General features: G+C 45.1%; 1 protein-coding gene across 1 annotated transcript in view; it reads right to left on the bottom strand.

Moving 5' to 3' along the window:
* Positions 1 to 25,408, bottom strand: part of RAB30 (RAB30, member RAS oncogene family) — a 41,839-nt gene extending 16,431 nt beyond the window's left edge. Inside the window, exon 1 of the mRNA XM_084305808.1 lies at positions 25,066 to 25,408. The gene's annotated coding sequence lies outside the window, so the exon portion shown is untranslated. The remainder of the gene's footprint in view (positions 1 to 25,065) is intronic.
* Positions 25,409 to 26,884: the final 1,476 nt, after the last annotated feature.

Here is a 26,884-nt window from a genome sequence, read left to right as displayed (position 1 = left end):
AAATGATTTTTATTTTTTCTAAGCTACAGCCAAGCATTAACTGAAATGTGCCTTGCATGGAAAAGCCAGAAAAGTTTTTTAGGTCCAGCTTGCTGTAACTGGGAGCTGTATTTTAAGCAGATGCCCCCCCACCACAGCTGAACCAGAGGGAGAAGCAGCAACACCAGCTACGTGTGGCAACTCCAAAGGAGGAATGATTCATCTTTGATGCCAAAGAAAAGTTTGTGTGTCAACTGGGTAAAATGCAAAGAAGTCTCATGATGTGTGAGTTCGTGGGGTTGGCATGGTTTCAGTGGTGTCGCGGTTGTACGTGGAGATATCTTGGCGCTGGGTGACAGAGTTCTGATAAACATTTGCTAGATTAGACTGACACCACCATTTTTGATAAGATAAGGGAAAAGCTATCATAAATATAGGATTTGGTTATTTACCAGAACATCATGACTCATATGAGGTTACAAATGCGGAAGTAGCATAGCTGTATGTCATTAACCAATGACATAAGATGCACCATGAAATATGAATGTGTACAATAGATGTTTGGGGTTATAAATGCTTGTCCAAGAAAACTTGAGTTTTAACTATAATGATGCATCTTACTGCTGTTGATCACTGGGCTTTGTTTTTGTCAGAGACCATGATATGAGATTTTCTTTTCAAAAAAATGCTAGTAAGATTTTGTTTTGTAAGAATGCTTTTTTAATTTAAAAAGAGGAGTTATTTCCACCTCTTGCTTTCTGCTCAAGTCAACTTGTGATTTACTGGCATTTACGTCACTTCATCAAACCTAGCAGAAGTATCAAGGAATTAAGCCTCATCTAATCTTGCTATCATGTGGCTGAGATCAGCGTCCACAGGGCTGTGCACCCTGTGGCACCCAGGCACCCTGGGGCCCGGACTGTGGGGTCCACATGGCACCAAGCTCCTGTGTTGTGCTGTTCCACGCTGTGCTATGTCATGCCACATAACTGGTGAGGACATGCTGGGCCAGCACAATGGCATCCCACGGTTTCAGGTCTTCCATACTGGCAATGCTTTGCCTAATGCAGCCCATTTCCACAGCCTGTCAAGGTCCCTCTGGAAGGTAGCACAACCCTCTGTCAGCCACTCATCCCAGTTTTGTGTCATTTGCAAACTTTTTGAGGGCACACTTTGCCCCATCATCTAGATCATCAATGAGGATGTTGAACAGAACTGGATCCAGTACCAACCCCTTAGATACTCCACTTGTCACAGGCCTCACACTAGACTTTGCTCCACTGATGCCACCCTCTAGGCTTGGTCATCCAGCCAGTTTTCAATCCCTCAAGCTGTCTGCCCATCCAGCACATACATCAACAGCTTGTCTATGAGGATCTTATGGGGCACAATTTCAAAGACCCTACTGAAGTCTATGCAGACAATATCCGCTGCTCCCCCATCACCTACCAGGCCAGCTATTTCAACACAGAAACGTATCAAGTTGATCGAGCATGACTTCCACCTGGCAAATCCATGCTGACTATTACTGATAATTTTCTTGTCCTACATGTGCTCGGAAATGGTTTCTAACATCAGTGCTCCATCACCGTCCCAAGGATCAAGGTGAGGCAGACCAGCCTGTCATTTCTTGGTTCCTCATTCTTGCCTTTCCTGAATGTAGAATTGTTTGTATTTCTCCTGTCCTCAGGCACTTCTCCAAGTCACCATGACCAACCAAAGATTATTGAGTAGCTTTGCAATGACATCTGCCAGCTCCCTCAGCACTCTTGGGTGCATCCCATCAGCATCCATGGACTTCTGTATGTCCACTTTGCTTATTATATTCCCTGCCCTGATCCTCTTCCAATAAGGGTACATATTCCTTACTCCAGACTTTCTCCTGGTCTTCCTGAAGGTGGTTCTGCTAGTAAAGACTGAGGCAAAAAAGACATTCAGCAGCTCAGCTCACATTCGGTTTTGTCATTAGAAGAAAGAAAAAAAAAAAAAAGGAAAAAAAAAGCTTTGTATATAGAGGAGGTGAAACGACTTTGGAAATAACTATTGAACATAGAATCACAGAATCATAGAATATCCTGAGTTGGAAGGGACCCAGGGTGCAGTTGGCTCTTTTGGCTGTCAGGGCACACTGCTGGCTCATGTTCAACTTGCTGGCAATCAGAACCCCCAGATTCCTTTCTGTGGGGCTGCTCTCCAGCCTCTCATCCCCTACTCTGTACATACAGCCAGGGTTGTCCCTTCCCAGGTGCAGAATCCAGCACTTGCTCGTTAAACGTCATGTAGCTGGTGATTGCCCAGCCCTCTAGACTGTCAAGATCTCTCTGCAAGGACTCTACACCCATGTCTGAGGGCTTCACACCCTGAGCCCAAGTAACAGCACAGACAGCAAATCCCGTATTTATGGCAAACCAGGGTCTTCTAACAGTACAAGCACCTATGGTGAGAAATGCAGATTGACAGGGTGGTCATACACCAATAGGGGCTGCAGGCCCAGGATTATGTTGTGAGAACACTCCTCACCTGCTTCAGCACCAAGTCACTGCTCACACAAAATAATCGCTGAGCAATAAGGAACACATGGTGCTGCAAAACTTTCACGTGTACCACCACAAGCAAAAATGGGTAGAAATAAAGTATTTACACTGCTTACATGGTGACTAGGCCCCAAGGTGATATGTCTGTGGACCAGACTGACAACTACATGCCACAGAGATGTCCACCTCAGGGTGGCAACAGGACCTTGATCTCTACTGAGAGTGAGCCCCAACACATCTCCGCTAATGGGGATGAAGTAACGGTTCAGCAACACTGACAGCAAGATCACAGAATCACAGAATGGTTTGGGTTGGAAGGGACCTTAAAGCCCATCAGTTCCAACCCCCTGCCATGGGCAGGGACACCTGCCACCAGACCAGGTTGCTCAAAGCCCCATCCAGCCTGGCCTTGAACACCTCCAGGGATGGGGCATCCACAGCTCTTCTAGGCAGCCTGTGCCAGTGCCTCACCACCCATTTTGGTGATGTGGCATCACTAAAAGGCTTTGGTAACAAAAAGAGAAATTGAGGCTTATGATGGGGCAATAATTAATGTGGGTGAATGGTAAAGGATCTTTGCCTATTTGAGGCAATCAAAAAGCTAACTGTTATATTAAAATGAAAGTTTGCTGCTTGTTCAAAATGGACAACAGTATCCACAAATATATATATATGTATGTATATAGGCTTCTGGATTGGTGGCTTGGGGCAGATATATCAGACTTACAAGCAACATTTCCAAAATATGATAATAAATCAGCAATACCAGCAGTAAAGGGAAGAATTGATAAGCAAGATGAAAATCATTCTTGACATCATACTTCATCCATTAAGTTGATCTTATTAATATTCTGTCAGACTCACCTCCTGAGGAACAGACACAGTACCTGTTAATCATCTCTGCCATGTTCAGTCTGCATCCTGTTTCACTGAATTTCCAAAGAGAAGATGCATGCCCTTCCACTACAGTTACATGCACTTGTGCTAGTTCTCTTAAAACAGTAAGAATCAAAGCCAAGACTGCAAAAAACAAGACACTGCAGCTGTTATGTGCATGCACTGTAGAAACTGATGAAGGGACAAAGGGAGGAAGACAGATCACAATCCTCTGGAAATAAATAAATCACATACTTCTTATTTGGACAGATAATGTTTCAATGAGAGTCTCAATCCCTAAACAGCACCTCTCATATGTTTTAAATCACACTCTGAAGCACAGTAACGAAGTCTTCCCAAGCCAATTGAAGTTGTTTTTTTTTTCCAGGAAGAAGCACAAAATTATGAGGGCAATTATTAGCAGCATGCAGGTAAGTTGCCTTAAGTGGGTCATCTGCATATGGATTTTGTGAGGCAGCATCTCCTTGAGGACCAAGGGAGAGGCTAGCATCTCCAGGGCTATGTGCTGCTCTGCTGCTGCCTTGGCACATGGCCTCAGGCAGGCCATTTAGCTGCCCAGCACTTCCATGTACCCAGAGGTAGGAGAGAACAAGGCAATTACAAAAAGGATTTCAGAAAGCAGTAGCATTTGCCACTTTGCAGCACTTTACCTTGAAGATGCAAGAGTCTCAGATGAGGTGTAAGAGCAGACAAGTCAAAAGGCACTTAAAAATAAACCGGCTGTTTGTTTCTGTCTCATTTGTCCCAGCCCTCAGCATTTGTACAGAGCTAAGAGAAACCTCCGGAGTGCCATTGCCCGGCAAAGAGCAATTCAAGAGTACAGCCTATTATTGCAGAGCAGGGTTGTTAAAAAAGTTTTATTTTGTTTTGTGTTTAACAAACACTTGCATGAGGATACAAAGCAGTAATGTTTCAAGCAGAGGCTTCTTTCTCAGCCACACACTCATCACAAGCCAGCCACGCTGTGTGTTACGCATCTGTGCAACCATAATGGGAAAGGTGGCAACTTGCAGCAGTGCGTTTGTCTTTAAGGAATTCTGCCTTTGTTATGCACTTTAAAGGAAAAATTCTCTTCCAGAAATTAATACTTTTTGAAAATGAAGCGATGGAGGAGTACCATAAAACAGAGTTAAGAGCTACAGACCCCTGTGAAGATGGCAGAGGAAATGCCATAGCATCAGCTAACAGAGACAATTAATAAAATCCTATTATTTCCATAAAGAAAGCACCTTTTACCTGTAGCATCATATATGCTTGTGCGTTGGAAGACGCAGAAGGGCACACACAAACATTTCTTCCTCGTAACAAAACCATGCCACCAGTACAATTGTTTTCCCCTCTAAAAAATGCTGTCATTTGACAGCAAACCTTCAGCTGAGCTGACAGGGAATATGCAGGCAGCTGCACTTCTGCAAGGAAAGGCTCCAGAACATTTTTAACTGCAGGAATCTGCCAGAGCAGCAGATGTTTCATGAAAACAAATTGTTCAGAGGGAGGAAGAAAGGGGAAATAACAGAGAGACTTGGGTGTAGCTTCATGACTGGTTTAAGTTGATCTAAGCCCTGCTGCCTCCAAGGGAAGGTCCCCAGCTATTCCCAGCCCTGCCAGCTGGGACCCGTTCCAGATGGGAAAGAATTTGGGGATGGGAGAGCAGAATTAGATTTTACTTGGCTCAGATCTCGGGTGTAGGTGACTGCAGGGCCCCAGATGCAGGGGAGGCAGCAGGAGCACAGGACAAAGGACAGGCAGCAGTTCCTGCTGGCCCAAATAGCCTGAAGCAAAGTGTAAAACTGCAACTTTAGTGAAAACCCAAAAAGCTCGGCTAGAAGAAGTGCAGTCCTGATCCCTATCCTGCAACAATGCACCTATATGCACAGCAACGCAGGTAAAATATACTTTCCAAATGGAAAGTCATAGAATCAGAGTCATTTAGGTTGGAAAAGACCTTCAGGCTCATTAAGTTCAACCATCAACCTGCCACATCACTCAACTATGTCCCTTAGTGCCATGTCCACACGTCCCTTAAATACCTCCAGAGACGGGGACTCCACCATTTCTCTGAGCAGCCTGTTCCAATGCCTGAAGTAATGGCAGGTATGAACTATTGCATCTATTCATCATTTCAGGATTTGTTGCAAATTAACAACAAAGCCTGCTCCAATTATACTTGCAAGAATACAGTTTTGTTTTCAGTGGAGCAGCTTCCAGCTGGAACAGGGGGAACAAAACAGGACTGATGCCACAAAACCATCCCAACCCTGTAGGTGCTGGCCATACAGGCACCTCCCACAATTTCATTGCTATAGAAAAGTACTTTAATCATCACTACTATGTCTGTAATGGCAATTTCTCATCAAGATGGCTCCTGTGTAAGGGCTTTATAAGGATATCATCAGTCTCTTCAAAGAGTAAGGAATGGACTTTATGACGTTGAAGGTCTTTTCCAGACTAGACTACAATTCTGTATTCATGTTCCGGCAAAATTTTAGCTCACATGCTAACACATGGCCAACTTTCAATTCCCCTTATAGTTGATTAAAGTACTTTTCACATGTCCTAAACCACTGCCAAAGTACAGTTTCCCATCTAGGGTGGCTGGCTACAATTCAAGAGTCTATGTGGGTTAAAATTGACACTAAAAGAAATCCCCAAAAGCAAAAAAGCAGCTCTTGGTGGAAGCTTTCTGCTCAAGGTCTCCTACCTCTGCAGAGACATTACTCAAATAGCTTACCTAAGGGCCTGAAATCTGTGTAGGGATGACAGGGGGGGAGTGTTCCAGAGGCAAGGTCCTTTAGATTTATTATTTAGAGCTGGTACAGCAAGTGGTACCTTGAGGCCCACAAAAAAAAGCTTTGCATATGCATGATGTGCATGCACACATTAAACTACAGTGCTGGTCACAGCAGTCTCTAGCCCACATAAATCACGTCCTCACCTCTGCTCACATCTGCTCCCTGCTCAGCTTCTCCATGTCTCCAGCCACTCAGGTTAATAAATTATTGCAGAGATTTGCTGATAGAGATTTGCATTTGTAGAGAACAAGGAGCAACTGCAGCTTCTGCAGCACTGATATTCACCCTTCTGATGCTGTCCACATACAACAGCCCTATGACACAGCCCAAGATCTTCCAATGCCCAGCACACGCACACCCTTTGCTCAGAAATATATTCCTATCACACACATAATCTCTCAGGGCTTTTCCAATATAGACATTGCTGGGCTACACATCAAAATTCAGAACTTGTCCTTTACTCATCCTGATCTGGCAGCGGCTGACTTGAGTTTTGACCTCTTCAGGGCTAATATTAGGAAGCAGGAAATTATTTCCTTTTGTTTACCTAGAGCAAACAGTAGCCAGCCCTCCTTAGGCACCGATGCCCACACGACGCGTGCAGTCTGGGAAGTGCTTGCTGTCACCCAGCTACAGAACTCACACGCATACAGCTTCATGGTCGTGGAGAAGCCGGATGCATGTCAGCTCTGTATTTGTGACCACTTATTTTTATTCCTTAGCAACAGAGCTGCTCTCAGTTTTCTTTTTTCTTTTATTTTTTTTTTCAGTGTCAAATCTATATTTGGCACCCTGGGGAAAGTCCTGACAGAAGATAGCAATTTTTAAAAGAGAGGATAAATGCTGGCACTTGAGCCTGCTGACAGTAACACCAGCCCTAGGCTTTAGGTTCACGTGAAGTGTTCAGAACTGGAGCCAGGGGATCCAAGGTCCAAACCTTGCATGGATTTCCGTGGCAGCAGGACTAGGCACCAAATCTTTATATTTTCAGAAACCTTTCCCCAGCATAAGAATGAGAAGATATTTATTGGGTCACAAAGTCTCTCTCTGATCTGTCTGTATCACACATAAACCAGCATCCCCAAGGTCTCTAAACCTCACCACTGTTCAGCAGCATTCCTAGGTCCCATGGTGGTTTTTGTCCTGCAGCAGCCAGGACACCATTAAGAATACCAGAGTGTCAGGAAAGAGCAAAAAAAATGATGCTTCAGTACAAAATAGTAATTCTGAACTAAGACACTGTTCATAACATGAATCATGGAAATATCAATATCCCCCGGCTCACTCAGGCTCCCAAGCAAACGTGCAAATTAAATCCTGCCTAATCTACATGAGAAAAACAAATAACACCTGATGTTTCCCAACTCTGCTGGCAACATGGCCCTTAAAAAAAAAAAAAAAAAAAAAAAAGATTTAATCATAGGAAGGATAGAGAAATCACATGGCTCTGCAGTTTCATTGGTTGTCATGGCAAAAGAAAATCCCTGACTCTCCAACTTGTGTGTTTTGGAGGAGAGGAGACAACAGAAATGCCTTTTTTCATGGCTAGAAGGGAATGTTTTCCTAATAACTGCTCGTGAACTCGAGACATTCAGTGAACCCTGCACCACCAGCAATGCACACATTTCATCAGAGCAGATTTGCTGAATAGAGGCAGGAGCTAATTTGGCTGTAACTTCAGGAGCAGGCCCCCAGAGAGCCGGCTCCTTCCAGCCGTGCTCGCTGCCTTTTGTTCTTGGGCTGCATGCTACAGGCCTGGGAAGCGCAGGATGCCCACACAGGAGCTTTACGTCACCAATTTCACCACCATGGCTTCTTCTGCTGGTTTTATGTGCAGCCCTTCCCCTCCTGTGAGCCTTCCTCTGCACTCCCAGGCTCCGGCTCTTTTGTCTGGGAGGAACAACAGGACCCTAAGGAATCGTGTTTGTTATAAGCTGCTGGAAGCGATGCTCCTCTGTGGGTTAGGCTTTTTCCTGCCACATTTCCCACCCCCATCTGCCGGGATTGCAAAAGTTGCACAACCGCGCCCTGGAAAGCAGTCCCTTCGCTAATGAAAACCACAAGCGCCTGCGCTTAAACTCTCTGAAAAGCAGCTGGGGTACAACACTGCAGCATTGCACTCAAACTCACTGAGTACATACACTGAGGGCCACATCCGAACAAAGCGATGGGCACTGGGGGGTTGTTCGCCCTGCGGATCCTTCACCGCTACAACAAACCACACCAGGCCATGCTTCAGCTTGACACTGAGCTGAGATCAGGGGTGCCCTAGCAAATTAGCCTAAGGCAATGGGATGTACAAGGGTAACTAGTTTGGATCCTTCATCTTTTATATATGTGGTAAAAGGAAGGCGTTCCCTCATCTTCCTTCTCCCTGACCAAGGACAGGCTGTGTTTGCAGAGCTGCAGATCAGACCCTGCAGCATGAACATACCAAAAAAAAAAAAAAAATCATTTTGCATCCAGGATGGGATAAACAGATTTCCACAATATTTTTTCAGCTCAGAAACACTGGATTGTGTAACAAAAGACTCACACATTAACCCTTACCCACACCACAGTGCTGCAATTTTGAGGTTGCTAGAGTTATTGCAATTACAGCCACGACAAGGAGAATCAGCTCTTTCACCCAGAAAATAAGCCAAAAGCACAGGCAACAGGGCTTTCCAGGTCAGGGAGCTGCAGCCTGTGGAGAGGAGCCCATGCAGGAACAGGGGATCTGGGGGGAGCTGCCACCCACCCGTGGGGGACCCGTGCTGGAGCAGTTTGCTCCTGGGGGATGGACCCCATGGGACGGAGCCGTGTGGGAGCAGTTCCTGAAGAGCTGCAGCCTGTGGGCAGCCCCCACAGGCTCAGTTTAGGAAGGATGGCATCCCGTGGGAGGGACCCCACAGGGAGCAGGGGCAGAGAGTGACCATGAAGGAGCAGTGGAGATAAAGTGTCAGGGACGGACCACAGCCCCCATTGCCCTGCACTGCTCAGGAGGTGGAAGAGGATGTATATGAGGGAAGGTGTTTGTAGTTTGCTTTTACTTCTCACATCCCTAGTCTGTTAGTAATAGGCACTAAATTGTATTAATCTACCTTATGCTGAGTTTGTTTTGCCTGTGACAGTAACTGGTCAGCAATCTCCCTGTCCTCACCTCAGCCATGGAGCCCTTTCTATTGTATTTTCTCCCCCTCTTCCTTTTGGGATGTGGAGTGGGAGAGTGGTGTGGTGGTGCTCAGCTGCCCTGTGGTGTGAAACCACCACAAAGGGCTGCTGCCCTCTGGCCATCTGGGGTGCAGGGCTTTCCTGAACTGCTGTGTGAGGGGGTGGATACTGGGAGGGACAGGCAAAGGACAAAACACAGGCAAAATGGGAGTTAAAGGTAGGCTGAGAAGAAAAAAGGAAATAAAAGAAAACCAAAGCAAGTTAAAAGAACTGTCTGTAAGTTGCTGTGTTGCAGAGGGCTGACACTGGGACACCACCCAATTTTAGTCCTTTAAGGATGTTGCAGAGAAAATGTTTTTCATCCTGGCTAGGAGACTTTATCCTGACGCTAATATCAGCTAGTCACATTCAGGAGCTCAAGATCTTGACACACAATCCTGAAAGAAAAGTGTGGTTTAAATAAGTCACAGAAAAAAAAGGCTGCCATTATCAGCTTCTTAAATACACATACACTTTGACATTTTTCTTTAGGATATGGCTTATCAGAGGAAATGGCATGAGACAAACAGACTGTGCTTGTGCCTTTGTGTGGGTATGTAATATCTCGCATTGATTCCTTCTTTGACGTTCCCTAACTTGATACAAAATTATTTGGACTGCCACCATTTGTTCCTTAACAGAACGGGCTGTCTACCCAATAACAATAATTGTAACTCAAAGCTGAACATAAGGCATTTTCATTTAACAAAACACAGTTTTCCCTCTTAACGTTTCAATTTGCCATTTAATTCCACAAAACAGAAGGGCAGCCTCGCTGTCCCCAGCCCGCTCCCACGCAGTGTCAGGCCATGCACAAGCACCAGCTCAAGCTGCAGAGCAAGCTGCCATGAGCTGCGGACAGCTTTCACGTCTGATGCAGCATCCCTGAAGCAAAGAAAGAACTGCTCTGAAAGCATTGCCCTGAAGTGGCACTGTAAGACCAAACTCACCCACTCCGTAATGTTCTGTGTAAGGGACTTTTCCAGAAGTATCACCTTAAAAGTTAACTTTGAAAGCAGATTTACAAAGTCAGTGTTATTCTCCCCAACTTCTCTCTCTCAGTTATCAGGGAGTTTGCAAAGACTTGCACTAATTTATTGTAGTGAGGCAATTCTAGCAAAAACAAGCAAATTCCAGCTTTGAAACACCTTTTCAAACTCCTCTGCTTTTCCTTTTTGTAGCTGCTTTCCAAGGGATGACCCTAAATGCCAACTATTTTAATGACTGACATCTTTACCACTAATAGCTCCCTTTTAGCACAAATGCAATAGTCGCATGCAGAACTGAAATGTAATCAGCTTGAGGAACTGGATAGACGCATGATAAAAAGCAAAAGTGGTAACAGAGCTAGAAAATTGTGTTCATCAAGACTGGGATATTTGCTTAGCTGGCAGTACCCAGAATTGCTAGAGATTATGGTTAAAAGAAACACGTTTTAACTCTAAAATATAAGTTCACAAGGGGAAAAAAAAAAAAAAAAAAAAAAAAAGTGGTGGAAATAAACTGTAAGGCAGTTTTGGTTATAGTTATATATATATATATATAAAAAAAAAAAAAAAAAAAAAAGAAGGTTTCAGGGTGCAAAGACAGGATCTTGGATAAAGATGTCTCGCAGAGGCTGTAGGAGTACCGCAAGCATGGCTGGCACCTCTGCAGAGAAGAGCATCAGCACCTGGTGCAGCATGGCCAAAACAAGAGAAATGCAGCCAGGAGGGGGCAAGAATGAAATGGCAAAACATGTCCCTAATCCCTGACAGACACAGCCAGATACCTACAGAGACAAGGTCAAGAGCCTTAGGGTCACCTCTGCCAAAAATTAGAAAATATTTCATTGTTAAAATTACAAAGGCCATGTATATTCTGGTGAAATTGTACATCAGACCCAGGAATCTGAATTCAACCGAGCATAAAACGGGTTAGAGTACAGATCTCCATGCCAATCCGAACAGGAGTCACCACTTCCCACAGCTGAGCCATGCATCTGTAATAAACCACGCTCTTGTAAATTCCAAATAAGCTTTGGGTTTGTTGTCAAAAGCACAAAACAGCCCAAGGGAATCGTGGAAATTTAGGCATTAAGTGTCAAGTACCCCATTTGTGGTGCAACACAAGCAGACAGGTTTAAGCACCATTTTGGCATCGAGATGTAGGCTGGCTTGTGGCAAAAACAAATGCTCCACATCAAAAAAAAAAAAAAAAAAAAAAAGAAAGAAAGGGGCAATGAAATAATTAAAAAAAAAAAAAAAAAAGTCTTTTTGTAGCCTTTGCAGTGAAGAACTTTATTTCCAGCGAAGAAATCTGCGTTTTCACTGCGTGCTCACTAATCCGCTGCCTTGTTTGCTGGCTCTGTTTCTGCTGCTCTGCAGTGGCCTCACGCCCTGCATTGGGTGAAGGCTGGCAGCTCCACGTTCCCACTTAAATTGCTTCGAGTTTCTTCTCTTGGCATCCAACAGCCTCTCTTCCCCCTCCATGAAATTGGGTTTGCACAGAGGGAGGCTTCCCAGGTAGGACTACAGGAGTTGCAGATAATGAAGATCACAGAAAGCACCATTTGTATATTTATTAAACAGTCAGTGAAGACAGCACATGCTCTTTGGAGTAGGTCTGTGTCATCTTGTGTTTGCCCCAAAGGCAGCAAAATAAAGCCCAAGCATGGCTATGAACATCATCTTCTTCACACTTAGCATAAATGCATTTTTTGGACAATCCAGATCTGTCCTAAATGAGTGTTGTATGCTGTCATGAATGTGTATGAAGCCACGATTAAAAATATAATATTGCACTGAGGTTAAATTATTCATTCATCATGTATTACAACAACCAGCAAGTCAAACATGAAAGTCACTCAAACATCAGCTTGGTTGTTTAAGAAAACAAGAGCAGTGCTACAGATCCCACACATGTGGCTTCCCTACCTCACACACTAAGCTTCTCCTTCTTGCTCCTGGTGTTTGCTGCTTGGTTCTATTTTGGCTTGCACAATGCGAGCTTTATATATACCAGGCTCTACAGAAGGTTGTACAGATTCCAACAACATAAAAATGAGTTCTGCTTTGAAATAATATATTATAATTTGGTGGGGGCTACCATGTTGAAAGAGGAAAGTCTGGGAAGTCTGACTTACAACTCAAAAAAATCACTCAGCATTTAACTCCTGTGAGGAGCATAAAAGCACGCTTTCCACCACGCACATGTGCCCACACGTACATCCTTTAGACTTCAAAGAAAGAACAAGTTGTGCACCAACAGTACGTGCGTTTTTCCCGTTTCTTCGTTCTTAAAAGTAACTTCTAATCTGTGTAGGGGTAACACTCAAGCCAGGCTGATGACCTCACTGTACTCCTTACTACACAAAAATCCCTTAGTAAGCATTATTTTCCACCTCAGGGCTATCACTACACACAGGCAAGATGAGAAAAAAGTAACAGATGAAGGGACATCAGGAGAGCAGGGAGTTTGGAGGGATTTGAAGAAGCGTCATAACTTGCATTTTTGATATTTACAGGGATTTCTGTAACTGTTCAGAGCGAGTCCTTCCCACGTGAAAGCAGGAGTGGTGGGGAGTACCATGGCTTTGCCAGCTATGGTCAAAACAACCATTAGGAGTTTGTCCCTTTCTAAGAAGAAAAATGACCTCAGCCACACAGTGAGGTAGGTAACACTGGGAACCATTTCAGGCTTAGGATAAAATACAAGATGTTCCTTTTTAAAATCATAAATTTGAGGGTAAAACATCTTAGACAAAGCCCTCTAAGCCAAACTAACTTCACAAGATAGCCTGTACACCAGCACTTCACTGCAGTTACTGAGAATAACCCACATTTCCAGCAACATGCTCACCTTACACGAGAAACCCAGCTAGTTTCAGTGTGTAACATTTTCCAATGTGTCCTTCTGTGGCACATCACACATTGAGACCCAATTAATACATCCTCACTGTTGAAAGGGCATGCAAATTACGAGCTCTTCCTTCCTAGGAGGAGATAGATGCTGATTATGGGAAGGTGTTCTCCGGGATAATTCTCTTCCTAAATCACGCCAATTGCCTTGTCTATTTGAAAGGTGCATTTGAAATATCAGAAGAAAAAGGCCCTAATTATTAGCAATATCTGAACAGCTATCCATCAAAGTTGATTCCATACCGGACACGTTATCTTTTTCTGCACTGCACTGCTTGAATCCCCATAACACCTTTCCAAAGTGCCATTAACATGCAAATGAAAAGTTCACGCTCCTCCTGCGTTCAGAGCACAACCAGCAGGTCCTACTCGAGATGGTACACAATTAAAGTCATAAGCAGAGGTAATGAAAGGATCAAAATAAGACAGGTTGGTTATGTTGGTTATAAGACATGTCACAGTAATGCTTGCAAATCAGCCTCTCCTCTAATTACCACAGTATTTCTAGGAGGGATCAATTGCAGCAATATAGATGAATGAGATCCTAAAGCTGAAAAATGTACTGGATTAAACATTAATGCAGTCATTGACTGTCATCACTACGTATATTCAATGGGGTCTGGGGTTTAGCAAAATATAGAATTTCTTGGGTTTTAAATATCTAGAAAGACCAGAATCCATGACTCAGAGGCTTTCAGAGTCCCAGCAACACAATATACCAAAAATATAAACTCAGCCAGCAGGCTGTAATTACTGTGTTTTGTTTTTATTGTAAAGATCAGTGTAAGCATATAACTGGGAGGCACAGGCAGGAAGCCAAGCCTCAAGCTCTGCTCTATCGACTAATGTGGTCTCCATTGGCCCATGGGTAATGGTGCTCCAAACAGAAATACTGGTTTGCCGGGACCAAGCCTAAAGATACAATGCAAGCTCTTCTCCATAACAAGGTGAGTTTTGGATGAACATTGCCAAACAAGCACCTGAAGTCAACAAGCTCCCCTTTCATTAGAAGTGTTATGCACACCTAACTCCATGTTGTAAGGAAAGCAGGCTTTAGCAATCACCTAACCTGGCTGGCCAGCAGGCTCAGAATTCCCTGAAGGAAAGACTGTTTCAGCAAAAATTACAAAAAGAATCCAATATCTATAAGTTTTTTGACCAACCAGTACCTAGGAGGAGGCCAAATGAGTGTTTGCACTGTAGTGAAGGTGCACAATCCCTTACCCTCACCATTTCTGTTTGGCTGCAGCTGCTTGGTTGCTCAGGACACTCATCCCTGTCCAACAAGAGCACACACAACAGCCACACATTTCTTCCCCACATATTCCCGTTGTAGCTCCTTCCAGACATCACTACTAATTTGCTTTATGTACTTTCTGAACCTCTTTGGCTTGGTTTTTAGTGGTTCTGAGCCTTTGAAGCTACAGTACTTTCTGAAGTGCTCAAAACCTCTCTGAAAAGTGTTCTCACATGGCATCCACAGAAGCTGATGAATCTCTTGTTAATAAATCGTTTGACAGCTTGAATCTTTTGTCAAGTCTTTAAAAGCAGTAACACGTGATATAGGCATGGAAGACTACACTGTGGCACTGTTTCTTCTTACCTACCTTTGAGGAGCTTACTGAAATGTCCACGTTAGTCTTACAAAAGGTCTGGACTCCTTATCTCATCTGTGAATAAGACAAGCGTTTCAGAGCACTTCCAAATCTCTTTCCAGTAACAGTGTTTGGCATCTACAACAACATTTAACTTCAGATAACCCATCCTAGGTGTCTCCAACTCAGGGAAGAAGGCAAGGTTCCATCACTCAGTGAACAGACCTAACTGAACTTAACAAGCCCTTTAGCCAACATCTTTGCTAAGGGATTTGCACTTTGTAAAAGGTTTTAGGGTTAATGGGAACTTCAGTTGGAGTGTAAATTGCTTGGGTTTGGCTTTCAACTTTTTTAGATGAACAAACAGCAAGTGACTGTGCCTTCTGTCTCCATAAGAGGACATGATATGTGCAGTCATCCAGGCTGAGGAATCCCTGAAATCACACTGTTGTACCACAGTATTTGAATGCAGATCTCCAGAAAAGCACATGCTCTGCAAGAAGGAGCCCCCTGAGAGCAAACAGTGCTCTTTCTGCTTGAATGGGATTGAACCCAAATCACAGCACAGTGGGACTGCAACAAAAATGCCTCGTTTTGCATGACAGTCACTTGAGCTCTAGGAATCACAGATCATCTCAAAGCTACAATTCACAATTCGGGTAGTACTAGTTTGTCTCCTTATTTGCCTGCCTGTGCCATCCCCACCGCACGCAGCATTATTCCTCTTTTGCTCTCCTCTCACACACGGCTGCCAACTGTGTTACAATACCCATCATGCAGCACCTCGCCGAGAGCTGGTGGCTGCAAAGGCAATAGTTACACCATGGCTCGCATGACAGCTTATAAAATTCTTTGGAGTTCTTCCAAAGGAAAAGCCTTGCATAAATCGGAGTTATTATTGTCATCTACAGTCTGAGTCCAGTTAAGAATTTGCTAGTGCTCGGTGTGGAGACTGTGGATGTCTGAAATACTGATCAATGCTGAGCTATAAACTTCATTAACATTGCCTGTAACACTTTTCATCAGCAGCAAACAATAAATCACTGATGAATATTCAAGGCATCCCTCTGAGGTTATCTCCATTTTACAGATGGAGGCAACCGAGAGACAGGAAGTTTGGGAGTGCCTTGCCTCTAACCATAAAGCAGTTGGATGCAGAATTCAACCATCTTACCTTCAAAGTCCTTCTAGAGAAAGATGCAAATTATATACAGATCTCCTTGCAGTGAAACTAAAGAGACTGCATTCCCTAAATAACTAATGGTATTTATTCCCCATGCACTGGTTACCTTTGCTACTGTAGCACCTCCACGATACAGGTAATTCCATATTCTCACAGTATGAAATGGGGACTATCAGAAAAAATGCCCTATGTCAAAGACTTCACCACTGGTAATAAGATCTGAGTGATAAATAAAACACAAGAATGGCCAAAAAGAAATGAATGACTCAAACCCTGCATCAAGAGGCAGAGCCAGGCATGGACAATCCCTCCAGACTACCAGACACAGACATTCATTAACTAAGCATCACCCAGCATCGCACAGGAGGTATTTACGGCATTCTGGCATCTCTGAGAACTGATGTCATCAAGCAAAACCAAGGAATATTGTGAAAGATGTGTTAACACGATGGAAAGAATTTTGTATGCAGTTTCACACATTTTTCAGCAAGGCGTTTGACATTGAAGCGGGATGCCCTGGTTAGATGGCTACTCTACGAGCTGATGCAGCACGCTCGCCGCCGCGATGACTGACAGCTGAAGTAAACAAACAATAATTCATGCCAGGTTTTTCCTCCCTGTGGCGACAGCTTTTGTAAAGCTGCACAACTTAATGAGACACGTTATTTAATATTTATTTCACAATCAGACTCCTTTACCCTAACAGAATTAGCCTCAGCCCACAGTGAATGTATTCCTTGGTTGTTTACTTGAACAAGTCAATACTCAATTAATTTTGAATTTCTTCAGTTCTGAGTTTCTAACTAGAGGGGATTTGTTTTAAAAACTTTTTTTTTTTTTGTAATTAAATACCAGCTGTATTTAAATTAAATACCGTATGTATGGATGCAAAGTGAACTAGTTTGGGGGCACTGTCCCAAGAAAATTAACCTGGAAAAAGAAAATCACAGAATCATAGGGGTTGGAAGGAACCTCGAGAGATCATCGAGTCCATTCCCAAATCATAACATTAAGATTAGCTTTAAGCAGGTAGTTTCTTGATCTAGAGGCACACCAGGTTAGAGACAACACTGATATAAATGGGATGGCCACTGACAAAAGATTTTAGGTTTATGATGTATATGGCAAAATGATTAATGGTGGAAGCACAAATGTGTCTGACAGTGCAGCAACTCCATGAGGAGCTTTAAAAACTCCCTGGGCTTTTTTCATGGCTGCAGCAGAAAGTTCAGGTATGGCCACCACACAATAGGGCAGGGAAAAGCACAAACATCCCAGCAGACACTTGTCAGAGGCTGTGCATTCGAAGACACTTCAGTAACTGCTTTCTGGTGCCATGGGGGGACTGACTACCTGTGTAGTCAAGCGCAAATGCACCAAGACAATTTTTCTGCAGGACTGTGATAACAGAACTGCTACTTAAAATATATATATATATGTATATGTATATATATATATATATATATACACACACACATAAAGAGAAGAAATAAGAAACATAAAATGAGAAGAAAAAGATTTCCTAATATAGGACAACTCTATACATTAACAAAATTAGTTTCTGAGGTTTACAGACCTAATGAAAACATCAAGAATTACCTAAAGATCACAGTATTGATATACTTACAATTGTTTTCCGCTTTTGGGGGGAGGTAGAAGAGACCAGATGTGGGGTTACTGACTGTAAAAAGGCACAGCTTGATCCTGCACCAGGTACATGCTATATCCATAAAAGGGATGGTCAGTACATGGCAGCATCCAAGAACCCAAGAAGAAACCTCATTCCTACAGATACCACAGAGCAGTTTCCAACCAAGCCACACACTCACGGTTCTCCCTCATAAGTAGGTCGAGCACAAATCTGTTAGCCTGAATTTTAAGACCTCAACTCCAGAGTTCCCATTCAGCTGCTGAAATTAAAGAGTTAACAGAAATCTGGGTTTATTTGGGGGTTTCAACATGTGCACACACACGTCCATCTCTCCGAGTAAAATGCTACTACCATATTTTTGAAATGCGAGTACTGGTAGCTGGAAGAAAATGGGCACGGTTCCCTTTTTAGAAGGAACAAATTGTTCAGAACAAGGACAAATGCAATAGAGAAATCAGGCACTGGCTTCACTTCTGATGTTTCAGGCTTCTAGTACATACAGCCTCTGCAGGATTTATCTTTATATGCACACCCCCAGGGTTGTTCAAGAATTGCCCCATAACAACATAATACTCTCAAGAGCAAGTATTTCCAGTGGGATTTGAATATTATCAGATGCATATGTAAGAAATTAGAGGGTACCACGATCTTGTTGGCTACAGTATGGGGAGACTCTGGAGGCCGCTATTGCCGCAGGGCTGGTGGAACCGAGGGTGGCGCAGACATTGGCTTCACTCGAGCAGATTTTAGATAGAGGACATGGAATTAGCTGCAAGCTGTGTTAAAATGACCCCTTTCTAGTGAAATCTCTTTTCTGCAGTCATGACACAGAACCAGAGGGATTTCAGGGAAGAGGAGCAGAGCCCAAAGCCATCGTCACACAGGTTGAACTTTCAGCCTATAAAACTCATCCGTACCGTGGGGTGACCGGTCCTACGTGAAACCAAATGCTGGGAACAGCCCTCCCCCAGTGTCCTTGGGAGCCCAGAGATGTTTGTCAACCCCAAGCCTGCCCCTGCTGCCTTGCAAAAGCTACAGATCACTTCAGTCTTTGCTGAGATTTTAATTAAACTCATTACCACAGGTTTATCGAAGTTAATACCTTTTCTCCACAGGACATGATGCACCACAGACGTCAGAGAGGATGCACGAATAAAATGCTTGTTGTTTCTCTTAATCTCCCTCTCGATGCAAAGAAAATTAACCGATATCCCCACAGCAATTTCAGGATGAAGGACAGAGGCTACCTGATTCTCACATCCAAATATTTTATTCATCTCCGAATGGAATAATCTGATTTCTCTCGAGATTCTAAATAAGCCAGTAAAGCTTTCTCAACCCTAGGTTTATTTTTTCAGGTATTTGAATTAATAGCTATAGAGCAAGAACAAACAAAAGGATTATTTTCTTCAAGTGGTAGTCTCTACTTCTCTTTGTTGATCAGGTTCAGCAGCCATTGTAATAAATCCTGAAGCTCCTGAGCTAGAGAAGGTAAAAACTCCCTTTGTCATCAGAAAGCAACAGGAAAATAAGCCAACAAAGAGCTCTGTTTGCAGCGTGGAGACCCCTAACTGGATATCTTGAGGCTACTAACAGGAAATCAGGTTGTCCAAGAAATAAATTTATATACAAGTTTGTCTTACTGTGTTTTTAAGAAAGGATGTTCTTTGAAATAAATATCCTCAGTGCTGCATCCACAAGTGTCACAAGTACACCATGCATTAGACCTGGGAAGCAGAAAAGATAGCCCCACAGAGAACTTCTCACTAATTAGAAATGAAGCTGGCTCCCTTTATAAACTTGTTAGATAAAAAGCTTTGACTGATCTATTTTCCATTACTGAGTTCAGGCAATGAAATTTAAATCACAGTGAAGTGCTAATGATTATTTTTCAAGTCAGCTTTTTATTACTGAAAGCATTCTCTGCAACACAGCAAAACCAAAATCCGGGCGTCTAGAAACATGACTTCTTTTCTAATCTCAGCAACCCTTCCACTTGTTCTTTGACTGTAAATCTGAACGTCGGCATTCACCTCCAAAACGAAGGCACTGGTCTAAATCCTTAACACGGACGGTCTCAGCTTCTACCGCAGTTCCCATCACTTTGGTATCTACGGGTGAATGGTTATTCAGAGCAGAAGAGCGATTGCTAGAAAGACAAGAGGGCTCAACAAGTTCCCGTGCCTTATGATTCACCCACCACAGGGCAGAGCGTAGGGGGACCAGTTTGCTAATCAGACACACATCCTTCTTTCCACCCAACATCTTTAGCAGCCCATTCCCTAGTTCCCTATTGGTGTCACGTTTTCTGCAGCTAAGAGTCACTGTTTCTGCCCATTCACAGCATTCCCCAGATTCATTTGTAGTCGGGGAGTACCCAAGCTCCCCAGGGCTATTGCTGAGCATAACTACATAGAAATGCAGTGGGAGGGTGGCTGCACTGGAGTGGGTGGCAAAGAAAGGCTCAGGCAGAGGAAAATCCTCCACTGGAGAAAGCAGATGGGCACAAGCACGTCAACAGTCCCCTTTGAGCCAGTGCCATCTCAGTAGGGCCAGCCCAGGTGAGACAGCCCTTACAACCAGCTGGCTGCTCTGAGAAGGGGCTGCATCCTTCCACAGCCAGGCAAAGGGGCAATCCCAGCTGCTCCTTTCCTTCCATGGGTGCACAGATCAGCCAAAAATACCTGAAAGCACACGTACAGGCTCTCACATCCCAACAAACCAGTGCCAAAGCTCAGCACCATCCTGCAGGACCGGGATCCATAACTCCCTTGTGAGAATAACAGGATGGATTTGTATCGGGAAATACTCCCACTTTAAATGCACACACACTGCCCTTCGACTAACTGACTTTTCGCTGAATGCACAATCAAAAAGCACAATTTTGGTTTCTGTGACTTTGTTGCAGATGAGGAGCAGCCCAGGGCAGCCGTGGGTCAGGCTGCTGGGGCCCTGCATCGTGTTCCTCTTTTCGTGGACAGCATCTCTAGCAGGCCTGAGTTACCCAGGCGCTGTTTGGCTTCTGTACACTTTGGCATCTCTAACATCTTTTTTCTTCCTCCTTCCTTTTCTAAACTCACCCTGCAGGATACAGTCTTTTGGGAAACCATGTGCAAGCTCATCTTTTTTCATGCCAGCACAGCTTTCCCTCTCCTTCCTCTTCTGTCTTTTCAAGGTCTAAAAGAAAACACCATTCAGATACTTAAAGGTTACAGTTAGCTTTTACTTCATCAGTGCCTTAAAAAGGAAGTATTTCTTCCAAAGGGAGAGTAAGTAAGTAGGGTATTCACAGATCTTGAACAGGACAGTAGCAAATTTCAGTGGAACTCCATACAGCTTGAGCAATATAAAAATCTTACTGAAGGTTTCTTCCTCTGTTTGTACAAGTATTCCCTAATTATATCTGGAAAGTAATAGCTAGGTTAGTTTAAACAGGTGGTTTAAATTTTGCCTGAAGTACATCAGGGAACAGTGCACCTCTGCACAGACAGAAGTGGGAGAGCACTAACTCCGGGCGAGACAGGATGACAAACAGCAATTAACTCTCGAGCTGTTTGCAGCCTCTATAACTATCTAGAGCTCAATGCAACAAAGCTCTCCAATGATTTTTATCTATGCAGGGCGAAGACAAGTAACACTACAACACACATCTCACTAATACCTTGCTTTTGCCCTATATTCAGGGCCAACCCTAAATAGCACAGATGAGTTATGAAACTACTATAACAGTGACATACTTTCACGGGGTCTTCATTCTGTCTAAATATTGACAAGGGACATGTTCATCCCTGTTCTGCCCTAATTAATTCAACATATTAGCACCTGAGAAATGTTTGACCCAACTCCCTCAATTGAAATTCATAATTTAAGCGGAAGCTGACCAAAAGGTACCGGGATTGCATGGCAAACAGGACAGGACTGTTGTCTCACACTGTAAGAGAGCCAATAAAAATAAAATGAAGATTTAGTCAGTTATTGACAGAATCAATGGGGGGGGGCAGGAAGCTAAATGACTTGCTGCAAAATGAAATCACAGGAACTGAAGAGTAAATCAAAGCACTGCCTGAGGTCATGTAATCTGTCCTCCAGCCAGAGCTGGGCTGGTGCTGAGCATCTCTGCCCCAAGCCCTGTCCAAATGGGTGGATGTTTCTAGCATTGGAAACCCACCTGTAATACAAAAGATGATTTTATTGCCTACCAAGTCTCCTGCCCTGAAGTTTTGCAAGCATCCATGCAAGCCTTCTGGTTTAAACAGCCTCATCACTGCTAGGTACACCTACCCAGTGTGCTTCTGCCATGCCGGTCCCACTACTGCAATGAATCTCAAACTTTCCTATTGCCTGGGCAGTTGTTTCGCAAAGTGCACAAACCAGCCCCTACCACACATTTTCTCATTCCTATCTTTGTACTTGCTGACAGCAAGGCTTGCACTCACGCTGCTGGTCCCGCCCTAAAAAAAAAAAAAAAAAAAAAAAAAAAGACTTTTTTTTTTAATTTAGAAAATGAATTTATCTAATTCCCAGCTATAACAATTTCTTTCTTGGCTATATTCTGTGTAAAAATAAGAAAAGGGGGAAAAAAAAGTTGCTGGTGAAGCAACTGCTCAGCCCCTGCACCGGGCCCTCCTCACCCATCCACTGCTTCTCCAGGAACTCCAACTTCCTCACAAGGCCCTGACTCCCGGCTAGAAAATCTGCAGCCTCCCATTGTTCTGTAGCAAAGACTTAAAAAAGCCTTAAAAGACAGCAAATCTGCTGCACCTCTGGGTCTCAGCAAGTTCTTCGCATCTCCCCAGCCCTTGGGTCTTCCAAACATAAGGCTGGGAGACATCACAGCCTCCAGGGAGGCTCGCACCTCTTTGTGCAGCAGCTCTGGGCTGTGGATGATGTTAGTGATAAAGCCAGTTCTGCCTTTTACCAATACGCCAAACAATGACACCAAATGCAGCTTGATCCAGAAATGAACTAAAACCAACCAACCAAAAAAAAGCTGCATAGGGTATGGCCAAGAGAACAATCTTGCCCTGAAGCCCTTTTCAGATGCTGGACACTAATAAGAAATTAAGGGGGAAAAGAAAATAAAGGAAATTTTTAGTGCTGCCTTGCTGGAAGAGTCCCTCTGCTTCCACCAATTGGCATCTTGGGGGCTTCCTGAATCACAGTGAATGCAAACACTGCATTTAGCTCCTTGCAGGATCAGGACACAAATTACTCAGGAGGAAGAGCCACTTTGCTCGTCTTTGTGCTGTCACTGGAATCACTCATCTCCTGAGCAATTTGCAGCTTTTGGTCCATTTTTTTTCCTCAAGTTCTGTCGCTGCAAAGCAAATTTTCATCTTATTAACAGTGTAGATTTCTGGACTACATCTTTAATCCACTTACTGCTGTAGTATCATATAGCTTGAAAATGCTAGCACACAAAACAACGCTGCTAGAAGTCTTTCTAAATTCAAGAGACCTAATAATTGGAGTAGTGATTAGACAAGCATAAATAGCAATACACATGTAATGACACACAGGTATATAAAGATGAAAGCAGAATGAAATGGTGACATCACAAAAATGTCACTGCTTTTAAACTACAAAAATCCCTGGCCACGGACATCCTGTTCCTTCTCCACACGGTCTGCATCACTATTTCCCAGCACAATTCCCAGGCAAATTATCACTTCATTTCCAGTGCCTTCACTTCACAGCTACCAAAATTGCTGCCATAAAACTTCTCCTTTTACAGCCAGGTAGGGAAACCCTGGATCAGATTGCCGGTTCCCTCCCTTATAAAATAAAGGGGAAAATGCTATTCCAGGAAATAAATACATTAAAAAAAATAGCTAAACAAAGGCACCTCCTGCACGCACTGGTGTTCTTCCCCTTTGAGTCTGCAACAGAGAGGAAGGAAAATGAAGCGATGAAAGGGATGCCAGGAGGTGGGGGGGATGCTGCGCGCGTCCCTCGGGAGCTCACTGCAAGAAGGGAGGCTACGAAGCGCTGCTCAGGGGCACCCCAAGCCCAGAGTGTTTACAAGCGGGTGCTGGACCCAAACAGGGAGGCTCATTGTCCCCGCTGCACTCATGTCACCCATCCCCAGCGCTGCGGCTCAGGGACAGCCTGCCAGAGGACACCCAGTGCCAGCGACACGAAAGAAGGGCAAAAGCAAATAAGCAGGAGAAAGGAGGAAAAAAGTAAAATATTAAATACCCGCTCGGCTCTACGCTCTCTTCCTGCCCTCGGGACAGGCTCCAAGGAGGGTGGATTAAGTTTAAAGGGCACGGAGAGATGCTGAGAGATCTGCGAGGAGCAGCACCCCTCTGCCCTCGCCCCTTTTCCAGCCACCAGCTCCAAGGCAGAGGTCTGTGCTCCGCAAGGGGCTGCAGAAATACGAGAGGGGAAAGCACCCTGATGTCATGCTAGGGAAAATGCCTCGGATCTTGCACCAATATCACAGCAGCGGTCACGCAAAGACCCCACAGAGGGCAAGGAGCAAGCAAAGCCGCACCACGGCAGAGATCTGCTGGGGCACAAAGTTTTTCAGAAGTTTAAAATATCTGCCCTTATCACATTTCTAAACAGAGGGGAAAAGAAAAAAACATCATTCGACAGTTTGTGAGTTGAAATAAAACATCAGGCTGTCCAACTGACAGCTTTGAAAATCTGCACTCCTGACACAGCTCAGAGAAAAAAAAAAAACAAAAAAAAAAAAACGAAAAAGCCACTCGCAGATGGATGCACAGCACCACCGGACCCCTCTTTATGGGAAGGACTTGGGAATGAGGGAGACAAACAGGAGAAACCCCAAGGCACTGCACACCAGCGACCACAAGCCCCATCCTTAATAAAAATAATAATAATAAAAAAAACTTATGTGACTTTTTGAAAAGCTTTTATTTTTTTCCCATCTCAGCAGCAAAGTACAGCGAAGAAAAGCCCACCCCATTTATTTTTCGCTGCTGCACCGTATGGGATGCAAACAGGGCAGGGTCCCCCAGCATCCCGGTACCCGGCATGCACCATCCCGCATCGCCCCCAAAAGACCGGGGAGGGGTCCACTAATCAGTGCTCTAATTAGGCTTTTTTTTAATTAAAAAAAAAATGCTTTTTTTTTTATTTATTTAATAGCAGTAACCCGGGAGAGCCCGCACAGCACAGCCCCACATTGGGAAACGCGCCGTGCGGGTAAATGTATTGGGGTGGGAATAGAAAAGGAGAAATGAAATAAAATAGAAGAGAATAACTAAAATAAAATAGAATAATTAAAAGAATAATTAAAATAAGATAGAATAATTAAAATAGAAGAGAATAAAATAGAAGAGAACCAGATAGAATAAAACAAGCGCAGAACTCACCTGGTTCGGGATTTTTCCTCCCCCTCCACGACCACAAAACCAGGCGGGAGCCGGGCGCTGCTCCCCGGCGGTGGGTTTTTTTTTTTTGGGGGGGGGGGGGGGGGGATGAGGTGCAGCCCCCCGGGGGTCGATGCCGGGCACCCCCCGGTGCTGTGCTCCCCCCCCGGGGCTGGGGGCCGGGCTGCGAGCACCCCACAGGGCGCCGACCCCCCCGGGACCCCCCTGCGGTGCCCCGCGGCTCCCTGGGCTGGGCGCGCAGCCACCCCCGGGGCAGACCCCCCCTCTTATTATATATATATATTTTTTCCCCGTTATGCACGCAGCGAGGCACTGCCCCCCTCAAGGGCTCGGTGCGGGAGGACCCCCCCGAGGGGCTGGGCGCGAGGGAACCCCCCCGAGGGGCTCGGTGCGAGGCCGCCCCCGGTGCCGGGGCTGCAGGAGCGGAGCCCCCCCCCTCGGGCCCCCCCTCCCCTCCCGGCAGGGGGAGGCGGTGCCAGCGGAGCACAATGCCCGGGCGATGACATCACCCCTCTCCCCCATTGGCCGAAGCCGGCCCGCAGCGCAGGCTTCTGGGAGTTGTAGTCACCCTCGCCGTTCTGTCCTATAGGGAGGGGGGTGAAGGCGGACTCGCTTTCCCGGAAGGCCCCGCGCCGCGCAGCCGCATGGAGGAGGAGGAGGGGGGCGGTGGCGGGCGCCATGTTGGTGGCGTGAGGGTGGTGGCGGTGCGGGAGGGGAGCCGGGCTAAGATGTCGGAAAGGGGGGCGGAGGGGGGGCGCTGGGTGCCTCCTGAGCAGGGAGAGGCTCCGCGAGCCCTCGGCGGCGGGGCCCTGAGGAGCGACGCCCGCTGAGGTGGGTGTGAGGGGGGAGCCTGGGAGCTGGAGGCAGCTCGGTGAGGTGAGGTGGGGTTGGGGCATTTTTTGGGGGTTGGGAGGTGTTGGGGGGGGGGGGGGGTGGAGGCCGCCTGGGGTTGTGCAGGAAGGCGGTGTGGCTCTGGGATAAGGGCTGTGTGCTGGGCTGTGGTGCAGGAGTCACGGCACCTGGCTTGGGGTGAAGCGCAGGGGGTGGTTTGAGGAGCCTCGGGGTGGGAGCAGGGGACGCGGCCTTGTCACGCAGCTGGCGATGGCCTGTGCTGCTGCCGCCGTCGGGCTCTTCCAGGGGTCGTGCTGGTGGTGGCCGTGCTGATGGTTTGGGGGGCGGAAATAAGTGGCAGAGTGTGCCCAGCAGGAGGAGCTGTGCCGCCTCCGAAGGACAGCGCTCCTCACTGCCTGTAGAGCCGTACGCATGGAATGGGTAAGGTGGTGTTAAGGCCTCTCAGTGTGGTCTGGAAGTAGCCCAGCTAATTTGTTTCCCTGTCTTCTTATCAGGGCTTAAGCAGCTGACCGGTTCCAGGTGCTGTCTTGGGTTCAACATACTCGCTGCCTGGCTTGGAGGATGCCAGCTAGATTTTTTTTAATGGCTGTAGAATTTCCTGTATTGACCATAGGCTCTGCTTGTGCTGTTCTTTGTGAGAGAATAGAAAATTAGCCATTTATCAAATGAGAGGCTCATCTCTGGTAAAAGGACTGGAGTTCTCTTGTTATTGCTGAAATAATTTTTTCTCTAAACTGGGAGGAAACGCAATGATGTATTCTGTGGTTTGTGAAATAATATGGTTTTTAATTACAGCTCATTCCTGTGAAATAAAGTACTTTATTACTTCAAGAGGACACTCCATTGAAAGGAGTTGAAGAGTTTTGTAGGCTCCCTGCAAGTGTGGGCCTAAGTCCAATAATGGTGTAGGTCAGGAAAAAGGATTTAAAAGGTTTTATTTCTAAAATAC

The sequence above is a fragment of the Netta rufina genome, assembly GCF_964035555.1.
Source record: "Netta rufina genome assembly, chromosome: 1".
Taxonomy (NCBI): domain Eukaryota; kingdom Metazoa; phylum Chordata; class Aves; order Anseriformes; family Anatidae; genus Netta; species Netta rufina.
Note: the sequence above shows the minus strand (reverse complement) of the source record. Positions and strands in the feature narration are given on the sequence as shown.